The sequence below is a fragment of the Macaca thibetana genome, chromosome 15, assembly GCF_024542745.1.
Source record: "Macaca thibetana thibetana isolate TM-01 chromosome 15, ASM2454274v1, whole genome shotgun sequence".
NCBI lineage: Eukaryota > Metazoa > Chordata > Mammalia > Primates > Cercopithecidae > Macaca > Macaca thibetana.
Window position 1 is genome coordinate 49,518,047 of NC_065592.1, and position 9,583 is coordinate 49,527,629.

A 9,583-nucleotide genomic window follows, 5' to 3' on the forward strand; every position below is an offset into this window, starting at 1 on the left:
ATGAGTAATTGATAGGCAGGACTACTTGTTTCAAGAGGGCAGTTATATCTTACCTGCCTAGAATCTATTACATTTATTGGGGAAAAAAAGTCAAAAAACCAACAGAAAACTCAGAATTATTACTAGCAAGTGGAAAAAAGTACTATCAGTTGGCCAGACTATTAATGGATATCTAAATGTATGTTGCAGATGGAATTATATTGTAAGTCAAACAAAACTGTTTGAATGTCAACTAGAGATGGTTGTGAAATACGTGAATGGAACACAGTACCATGCTAGTACCACATGTTCAGAGCAGCAGAGGCTTGTAGCAAGATTATGACATGGAACAGTGTATGGAACACAAATCGAAGGACTATAATTGCGAAGTTGAGTAGTGACAGGCCGTATTGGCCACAAAGGTGAAAATACATATTATCTTATTCCTTAAATAAAAGTTTGTCAATTACGTAGATGATTCAACTGATTTAATACATTTTCCTGGCATCCAAGAATCTTGCGGAATTTATTAATCAACACTCTTATTTTTTTCTAGAGTACTTTGGGCTTTCTATGTACACAATTATGTCATTAAGGAATAATGACAGCTTTATTTTGGAGGTTCCAATTTTGTACTTTTATTTCTTTTTCTGTTATACAATTTAGTTACTCTAGTTGAATAGAAATGTTGATAGAAAACATTAGAGTCTTCTTTTTGAATTCTGAAGAAGATAATTAAGTATTTGATCCCTAAATATGAAGTTATATCCAGGGGCTTTTATCTTTTTAATGATATCTCTTATAGAGTATGATTTCCCTTCTATTACTTTTTTTTTTTTTTTTTTTTTTGACATGGAGTTTCTCTCTTGTTGCCCATGCTGGAGAGCAATGGTGCAATCTTGGCTCACTGCAACCTCATCCTCCAGGATTCAAGCGATTCTCGTGACTCAGCCTATTGAGTAGCTGGGATTACAGGCACCTGCCACCATACCTGGCTAATTTTTTTGCATTTTTAGTAGAGATGAGGTTTCACCATGTCGGCCAAGCTGGTCTCAAACTCCTGACCTCAGGTGAACCACCCGCCTCGGCCTCCCAAGGTGCTGGGATTACAGGCGTGAGCCACCGTACCCGGCCCCTCTATTACTATTTAATAGAGAGTTTCAAATATATATCAATCAAAAGACATATTGATTAGTAAAACTACAGTGCTTTTAATTTATAGCCATTTATTTAAAAATACTAAGTATAATATATGCATACACACACGTATACATACACATACACATTAAATAGGGTAGGGTATCTTAGTGTGAAACTCATTTCATTATTTTATCATTTTGTATGTATACATTATATACATTTTCTTTTTATTATACAATAAAATGCAAAGTTTAAAAAGCGCATGTCACAACATTTTATGTATCTCCTGATTATGAAAATAATTTTATTTGTATATAACTAATTACTATAGAGTCTTTATGATGTGCCAGGCACTCTTATGAATGCTTTATAGAATGTAACTCATGTTCATGTGAAAATATCAAAATGAAAGTATCCTCCAAATACTTAGAATGCCATCTTGTAGGAACTGAATTACAAGAAAATTATATTTTTATTTTATACTTTCAAACTATATTAAAATATTTACATTTAATTTAATTTAATTTTTGGAAGTACTAATTTGCCATTATACTTTATGCAAATAGACAATAGGCATTTTTATTTCATGCAGATATTTTATGATTTTTATTTTCTACGAAACAAGAATATGATTATTGCTTCACATTGGAGATATAGATATAGATAGATAGATAAATTCTTTTTTGAGACATGGTCTCACTCTGGTCGCTCAGGCTGGAGTGCAGTGGCACCATCTGGGGTCACGGCAACCTCCGCCTCCCAGGTTCAAGCGATTCTCCTGCCTCAGCCTCCCAAGTAGCTGGGACTACAGGCATGCAACACCACGCCTGGCTAATTTTTGTATTTTTAGTAAAGATGAGGTTTCACCATGTTGGCCAGGCTGGGCTCAAACTCCTGACCTCAAGTGATCCACCAAGATCGGGCTCCCAAAGTGCTGGGATTATAGGCATGAGCCACCATGCCCGGCCTGCACTGGGGATATATTTATAAATGTTGGTGTTGGAAGCCATCAGATCTAGATTTCGGTAAGACTCAATTTGATTATGCACATATACCTATAGTTTTTTAGGTCTAGTTAACATAGTTGTTTAGAATCTGTAAAAAAGACAGAAGTTTGGGATTGATTTTTTTTAATCAAGCAGTTTGCTGTGTTTTCTGATTACAAATTACCATCAACTATACTTCTCTGGCCCTGACAAAAACAAGAGTTTTTCTTGTTTTTCACAAATTGCTTTTTTACTTGGGGGTGATGGTGCCTATGTGTGAGTCATTTACATTGTATATTCCAGTCACTGCCTCTTCATCCTCTGAATAAGCAACTATCATATCCAAGTTGTACTAAAGAGTTTTATGAATGGATGTATCTCTCATGTTTATGAAAAATATATTAATCCTTTACAAGTAGATGTCAGTTGTGGATAGTTATTTTATAAATATGCTCTTCTTCAGGCTTCTCCTGAATCTCAGTGTGTGCCCTAGAAACTGAGGAGATATGTTGGCCAAAGGAAATATCCCAAATCATTACTATGAGTTCTGTGTCCCTTCATTTTTTCTGTATGTTTAAAAGTATTTATCTATGGAAATGCAAATATTGTTCCTCCACCTGCATATATCTGCTTTTCTTCACTCTAGTTTGCCTTTGGGTTATTACCATTGTACTTTACTTGGTAATAACCCAACTCTTTGGAGAAAGTAACTTCTATTGCCATTGCTGAAAAACCCTTTCACTATCCTTTGTCATGTCTTACTGTTTCAGAACATATTTTGTTTGATCTTAATTATTGCTTGAGGCAAAACAGGTGGTTCCCTTCCCTGTTTTAAACCACAGCAGATCAAGGTTCTCTGATGATGGTAAACCTGAAGCCCTTATAAAGCCAAACTTGTTGTGTGCAAACTTTTCTCATTTTGCACCTGTCGTTTTTCATCAGGGTTCATCATAGCCACCTCATGCTGTGCAGCCACATGGCCACCAAAATGATGCTTACCATTACAAATAGGAGCACAGCTTGAGGTCTTACCAGCTTTTGTAGAAGGAGAATGTTTGAGGGAAAACGAAAATGAAAAAAAAAAATTGAATTTAACTCATTTAAAAATATTTCATATATTTTTATTCTTATGTTTACTATTTAAGGTCACACTCTATATACTGATTTTTAAATATATTTCAGAAAAAAGACTGATGAGAAATAGATGGAAGAGTATGGGAAGAATTATTTGATGACCAATAGTGATTGCTATTAGGTAGTTTATTAACCTTTCCCATTGAAAAATAATAAAAGGAAAACAAATGGAAATAAAGCAAAAATGGCTCAGGTGACTCAATATAATAATATATAATATAGTATATAGATTATACACATGTGTGGATATATATGTACATACACACATATATACACATACACACAAATATATATAATTTATATTTATGCTTTTTGGCAATTAAAATATTGATCTCACTATTTTATGCAATGCTAATTACATAAAAATATTAAGTAATTTGCTCATCGATCTAAAGGAGAGGTTACTATTAATTTTACACATTTCTGTTTTTTCTGCATTTTTATGAAAAAACATCTTTACTATTATAGACAAATCTATATTTAAAACCAGTATTTAAAATATTATGAATTACGTAAACATACTTAAAACACAATAAAGTAGCACATTAAATGTATGCACACACACACGTAAAACTGGTATCATCTATACCAAACTCTAAAAAGGTATGGTTCCAGGTAGTTGGACCATGCATAGTTTATGTTCTTTATTCAGTTTTTCTGGATTTGCTACATTTTCTCCTATGGATATGTGTAATATAAAATAAGGAAACTAACTTTCTTCGAAAAAGACAAATTTAAACCCATACAAATCACTGTGACAAAAGGAATAATCTGAAGTTAATTCAAACTTCACTAAACCCAGCAACATAAGTATGAGGTAATTATTTTTGTAGGAAGGTAATTGACCTATGCATTTAATATGGTTTGGGGTAACTATGCAGATAAAGTTTTATTATTATCAAAAGTATAGCCAGAAAATATGGGAGACAAATTTCAAACAATTTAGAAGAAAAATATACAAGAGGTGAGAGCATGAGATGATTAAAAAAAAAAAAAAAGAAATGCAAGTTTTCTGAAGTGAATTTGCTTTTAGTATTTTTAATGATATCAAAGAAGGGGAACAAAGTGCCCAAAATGCAAGTTCTGAGATGTCTATACAATGGTTAGGGGAAAATGATACAAAAAGGGATTTAAAATGAAGACATGTAAAATAAAAGAATATATTTTATGACATTTTCTTTCAGGCCAAGCGTTAAGTATATCATATACATTATTAAAAATGGTTTCAGAGACAAAGTAGCTTCATAAATTGTTGCTATAATATATGAGTTGTATCTATCTTGACTCTGCTAAATAATTATCAAAGTCAACATTCTGGATGTCCCAGAAAGGAGAAATCAAGACTTGTAAGAACACTAAAATGTAATTATATCCTACAGATTTTCTAAATCTAGAACTTTCCATTTTTATATCTAAAGAGATCTACAAAACCAGCCTGTGATGATTTAAGTTCATTTTTTCAAGTGAATGCTAGTAATTTCAATTCATGCTTAATATTAGTAATTTATACCACAAAACAGAAAAGATGTAGTTTGGAGACAGAAGAGAGCATCTGTGGTTACTTTGGTTATGAATTTTTTGATAAAGGTTAGCATGAGGGTGAAATACATGTGTATAAATATATGTATATCCACACATACATATATACACACACATATACATATATACGTATATATACATGTGTATATACGTATATATGTACATGTATATGTGTATATGCATATATACACACATCCACTATATATACACACATACATATATACGTGTGTATGTGTGTATATATGTTTATATATGCATATATAAATATGTATATATGTTTATATGTGCATATATGTATATATGTTTATATATGCATATATAAATATAAATATGTGTATATATCATATTTATATATGTATATATGCATACACACACACTACATATATACATGCACACACACACATCCACTATATTTATTGGACTATGTGTTCAGAAACTGCTATGATAATCATACCCGATGTTTCTTTGATTTGCTTAATTCTCTATACAAGTTGTACTCAGTAAATATTTGTTAAATTGAAATTTTTTCTCAAAAATACACTTATTTAAAAGATGAGTTTACAAACATCTGCATTTACCTTAACAAAGCAATGATTTTATGTACAAGGCCCAGTGACTGCAGAAATTAACAGTTTTAAGTATTAATCTTAAACAGTTTCTCATGGAATGGCTTATAGACTGAATTCTGTGTCACTATGAGCATGCAAAACCCTAAATGCAGTTAAAAATGAACTACCTGCTGTTGCAGTGAAATTGCCAGCAAATTAGCACTTAAGCAATTCAATTCTAGCAAAGCAGGTGTACAAGTATGCTGCCACCTCAGAACTCTTCCTCAGGTATTACCCATTGTGAATGGAAAATGGTAAAATGCCATAGGTAGAGAGAAGATGGTTTTATTCTTTTTTTACTTTTAAATTTCATTTTCAAAGTACCCTTTTAGTGCCATTTAGTGCCAGAAGAATATTGACAATTTATGTAACTTTCTCCAGTTTAACATATGCTATAACTTTTGTTCTGTAGAAAATTTCTGCTTTCTTCATGGATTTCCTTTTCTGATGATAGGAGTGAGTTTTAGTATAACCCAAAGATACAGTTAAAATTAATTTTATCTGTGACTTGAGTAGTTTTCAATTTTTCTATTTGAGTTAAATTACAGTAAATCATCATGCATATTAATTCCATTTGATATAATTTATTTAGTGTTCCTGAAATTGATGTTTGTTTTTATCAAGAATGTCCCACTATTATTATGCAGAAAGTTTTAAAAAGTGATAAAATAAATTTATTGAAGGTTATCTACATTTATAGTTGTTTACCCGATTTTAATTAATAAATATGGGATTGTCAAACACTTAAAAAACCTCTCTTTGCATTTTCATATTTTATAAAATGTTTAAATACAAATAGTTTACACTATGTTGATTATAAATGTTTAAAATTAATATATATTTATGTTTTATACTTTTATTTACAATTGATATCTCAAGTCTTTCTATATTTAAGACAGATCCCACTGCTGTGAAACAAATGTTCGTAGATTCGGTCATTCAACATCATAATTAATTGTTCTGGCAATTCAATTTCAAAGTTGAAACTTAAAATTTTTATAGTGTAGCTGTAAAAACAGGTGATAGTAGGGGATAGATGACCAGAAACTTACCAAGAGAATATTTTATTGTGTAAAAAATCACTCAAGAAATCTCTATCTGAATTATTTTATCATAAGTACAAAAACAATCAGTTTTGAACTACATCACCCAGAAAATACATTTACATCTTTAGTCTCTCTTTTCATAGTTCTAACACTCTTTGCCTATAAATTTCAAAACTGTATTAAGTTATGTTTCCAAGGAGCTAAAGGTAAATACTTGTCCTTGAACAATTATTCCCCCTGATATTCCATTGAATTCCTTTTGCACTGAATTATTATCTGATATTAATATTGCTTCAAGTTTTTGTTATTAGTAATTGTCTAATTTGTCTACTTCTATTCCTGTATTTTCAGTTTTTGTGGTTTTTTTTATTGTCTTATACATTTTTATCATTTATAACAATTTTTAAGCATTATTTAATCCAATTTGTGTTTTTAAAGAATTATATTTAACTTACATTTATTGTCCTTGCTATATGTATAATGCATGTGTATGTATGAGGCTAACCTTATTTTTTTAATCACTATGCATTCTTGCTGTAATAATTTACTGACTGATTTGCATTTCCTGCATTTTGCTTGTTCTGTGTTTCTTCCAACACCTCATCTTCAAAGGTTTTCTTGTTAAACAAAATCTATTCTGTAGTGGCTTAAATATTTAACACCTATTTATACCTGTTTTTGATAAATTTTTAAAAGTAATTCATAAATGCATTTACCCAGTAAAGAAGACCACTTGTGATAAGAGCTTGACTTCTGCTTTAAACTCTTCAACTTGATAAAAAGTAATAAATATTTTAAAGCGTATTGATATTTTAAATTTATTAATCAAAATTATTTAGACTTCAGTTCCAATGTATTATGTTATATATTAACGCTATCATAACATATATATTCTTCAGAAAATTACTTTTTATTTAAGATTATGTATTTAAAGCTTTTCCATGTTGATAAACTGATACAATAATACTGTTTTTTAAAATAACAGTATTATTATGGTCGTCAATTTGCTATTTGAGCAGGGCTTTGCAGGAACAGCTTGTCTTTGTTGTACTTAGCATTACTTAGGGTTACTCTGAAACTGGAGGTTAAATCACCACAGTTTGTTCGCTCACATACCTGGTAGTTGATGCTGGCCGTCAGCAGGGTCCTTAGCTAGACCTCTGTGCCTAAATATGTCAACATGATTTCTTCATGTAGCCTCGGCCTCTTCATAACATGACGTCTGAGTTCTAAAAGGCAAGCGTCCTAAAAAAAAAGCCAAGAGGAAGTTGCAGTGTCTTTCTAAGCTGGTCTAATATATTACTTAGTCTCACTTCTGCTACATTTTATTTATTTATTTATTCTCCCCTCTCGCATCCTGTGTTTATTTTATTGTTTCGCAGCAGGGTGCCCAACATAGAACATAATGGCAAGTACTTAGCTGTGCAAAAGAGGGGCTAGTGCTTAAGTACAAATGGGGAACGTGATTCTTTTGTTTTAAATGAATAATTAAACATGACTTGGGTCCTACAAGCATCTGGACTCTAGGTCTGAGTACTGGAGTTCCTCGCCCGTGGGCCCACAAGGACACCCTGGTTCCCTTCCCCCAGTGATCAAGACATGGAATCCGGTACCGATGGCTGGATCATAATGTGCTCCTTTTCTTTTCTCTTTTCTTTTCTTATTTTTCTTATTTTTTTTCTTTTTCTTTTTTTTTTTTTTTTTTTTAGATGGAGTCTCGCTCTGTCGCCCAGGCTGGAGTGCAGTGTCGCAATCTTGGCTCACTGCAAGGTCCGCCTCCCGGGTTCACGCCATTCTCCTGCCTCAGCCTCCCAAGTGAGTAGCTGGGACTACAGGCGCCCGCCACCACGCCCGGCCAATGCGCCCCTTTTCTAGAGCCTTCCCTGGCCATCTACAGGCAGGGTCCGGCTGGGAAAAAGATGATTGGAATTTCTCGAACGTCGATGGTTTGCACACTTGAGGATTCTACGTGGTTCTCTTGGTTCCCTTGGTGTGTGTGGAGGATGCCAAGGCCCTTAGCTTACCTTCTTCAGCTCGTCATACAGGACCAGCACGAAACCCGCCCCCACCCCCATGCCTCTGAGGACGTTGGACCACGCACCCTTGAAAAAGGCCTTGGCCGCCTCGTCTCTGAAGATCTTCCTCCAACAGTCTGCGGTGCCCGTGTACATGACGTCAGCTCCTTTGCGCCCGGACTGCGTCATCATCTGCCGCCGCACTGTGTCGAAGGGGTAGGACACCACGCCAGCCATGGCAGTCACGGTCTGCGCGATCATCCAGCTCACCAGGATGTGCGTGTTCTTGAGGTCGGGGAGCATGCCCTTGGCCGTATCGTACACCCCAAGCAGGCGGCCTGGTAGATGATGATGCCCTGCACGGAGACGCTGAAGCCCTGGTACAGGCCCCGGATGCCGTCGGACTTGGGGATCTTCACCAGGCAGTCTCCCAGGCCTCGGAACTCGCTCTCCGTGCCCGACTTTTCCACGTCGGCTGCCAAGCGGATTCTGGTGAAATCCAGGGGATACACGACTGCCACGCTGCCAGAGGCCAGGTTGCCCGCAAAGTACCTCCAGAACTGCATGTGCTTGTCCACGCCCCCTAGGAAGATCTGCTTGTACTTATCCTTGAAGGCGAAATTGAGGACTTGCGTGGGGAAGGAGCGGATGACATTGGCCAGGTTGCCCCTCTAGAAGGACAGCACGCCCTGATCCTTGGGGATGCGGACGATGCAGTCCACCATGCCCTTGCACTGCTGCTCGGCGGCGACCGGCATGCTGGCGTGCTGCACCTGCAGCTGCAGCTGGACCCGCTTGATCGATGCCATGGCTGTCCTGGACATAGCGGCGGTGATGCCTCCGGCCAGGAAGTCCTTGGCGAAGGAGGTGGCTTGTTCCGTCATGGTGGCCAGGAGGGCAGCGGAGCGGGCGGACAGCCCGAGAGCGGGCGCGGAGAGTGAAGGGAGGGCATCGCTGGCTCAGTCCTGCCGCCACCAGAACCGAAAGCAGCTACATTCTATTTATTAATTATGATCTCCAAAGGTCCCCACCTCCTATAGAAGAGAGGCAAGATTCTGGAAGAGTAGGTTGGACTGAGATATTGCTATGACCATTATGAAAAATACAGCCTACCACAGTGTTCCTTGTCATCGAAA

At 35.6% G+C, this 9,583-nt stretch overlaps 1 pseudogene; it reads right to left on the reverse strand.

Moving 5' to 3' along the window:
- Positions 1–9,331, reverse strand: part of LOC126936835 (ADP/ATP translocase 3-like) — a 64,644-nt pseudogene extending 55,313 nt beyond the window's left edge.
- Positions 9,332–9,583: the final 252 nt, after the last annotated feature.